This window comes from Arachis ipaensis, chromosome B10 (assembly GCF_000816755.2).
Source record: "Arachis ipaensis cultivar K30076 chromosome B10, Araip1.1, whole genome shotgun sequence".
Taxonomy (NCBI): domain Eukaryota; kingdom Viridiplantae; phylum Streptophyta; class Magnoliopsida; order Fabales; family Fabaceae; genus Arachis; species Arachis ipaensis.
The window spans coordinates 108,762,865-108,764,902 of record NC_029794.2 but is presented as its reverse complement, the minus strand read 5'-3'; positions in this window follow the sequence as shown (position 1 = coordinate 108,764,902).

Sequence of the window (2,038 nt, the reverse complement as noted above, 5' to 3'; positions counted from 1 at the left end):
CCTTCCCCCAACAGTCCAACACACCCTCCTCACACGTTTTCTCTTCAGAGCTTTTTGGTTTTGCCCTCAAACAAACCCTAGCCATCTAACCTCCACCACCGGCGCAGGGAGTGAGGCACTATCGCCGTCCATCGCACTGTCGTCGTGCTCCAGGTCTCCAACCCCTGTTCATTCTCACAGTCTTGCCAATTGCAGCTTCTTCGTTGAGATCGACATTCGCGTCTGGTTTTCGTCTTCTCAGCCGCACTTCTGTCGTCGTGTCCGTCGCCTGATCGCCATTGTCCGTCGCACTCAACAGATCTTCCTCACACTCTGCCCAAACTGCTCACTCCTCCACGCCGCGCGCCTCCTCCACGTCACCGGAGCCCTTGGCCCTGAGAGTCTCGTGTTCGATTGTCACGGCAGAGGGCCATATACCAACGTTGCCGATGGCCGGATTCTAAAGTGGGAAGGAGATGAAGTTGGTTGGACTTAGTTTGCTGTCACCTGTTCCAATAGGTACCAAAATGTGAACTTGTTTCTAAAATGGTGAACTTCATGTGAATTTGAGGGTTGATATGCCTTAGTTTTTGTTGAAAATAGTGAGTATTTAAATCGGTCTAGATTTTTTTAGAGATTTATTAGTTTTAGAATCAAAAGTTTTGTTTATTGTGTTTTTGTGTTCTGGGTTTGCTAGTGGCTGAAGACTTGATATGAGGATTTGGACACCTTAATGAATATTCCTTCTCTGTTCTTGGTTCTGATCAGAATATTGATTTTTTTAGGGGGATTCTGTTAGTGCTACTAATTGAAACTTGAATCATGGAATGATTAGCTCTGTTTTGGATTGAATGATTACTGATTAGTTGATTCATTTTACTCCTGTTTTTGTTCTTTGTGTTGTTCTGTGTTGAGTTTTGTTTATGAGTAATTAAATGCACGAAACAGAAATAGGATTGCTAATTTCTTTTGTGACTTTCATTGTTCTTTTCCCCTTATTGTGTTGCTGTTGTTGTTATGCTGCCGTTTTGTTATCGCACTGCGATTGTGTGATCACTAATCAGTGTTTTGAATTTGGAATTAATAACTTGTTAAGCTGTTGTTGTTGTTATGCTGCTGTTTTGTAATAGTTGTTGCTGAATGCTAAAAATGGAAATCAAATCAAATGCTGGTTGTTGCTGAATGAGTAGCCTAGCTGCCTGCCAATGCCATATATAAATAAACTGATGAATGATGATGATGATGATGGTAGTGGAAGGAGAGTCAAAGTGTATAGGTAGTTGGTGATATGTTATGCTTTCTTATTCAATGACTATTTGTTAATTGTTATGTTGATACCTCAACTTGGAAACAATACTAGATCCTGTTTATGGCTTGCTCAGCAAGAAGAATCTGTTGCTAAGGGAGCTCTCTTACAACAGATGAACGCAACGCTGCCTAAGATTAAACCGAAAAGGTCATCTTGCAAGATTCAGGTTCATGTTCAGTTAGCATAATACCACAGAATGATCAACATTTTCTAACTGAACTAGCTCAACATTCTTTTGAAATTGATAATCCTTTGAGTATTTTTTTCACTATTTAACTTTTGAGTTTGTATTTTGATAAGATCATATGAATTTGGTTGATATTTTTTTGTGTAGTGTTTTAAATTTGGAAGATATTTTAGGATGTTTATTTATTTATTTATTATTTTATTCTAAAACGGTTTTTTCGGTTGAACCACCAGTTAGACCGATTAGACCAATAAATCAATAAATCAATGACTAGAACGGTTTAATGACCGGTCCGATTTTCAGAACCTTGCTTGTGACCAAAATGACGGTTCTAAACTAAATATCTTTGTTTCCATGCATGCATCTTGCTTCCATTGTTTTAAATGTAGTTATGCAGTAAGAGTTGGCAATAATGTTACGTATTAGATATTTTTGGCAAAGTTAGGCTTTCAGCAACTCGAATAAATTCCACCTGAATTCTTATCTCTTATCGTTCTACATGATTTATTTGTTCCATTAAAATCCTCCTCCATCCCAAAGAAGAAAAGAAGAAAAGGAAACAA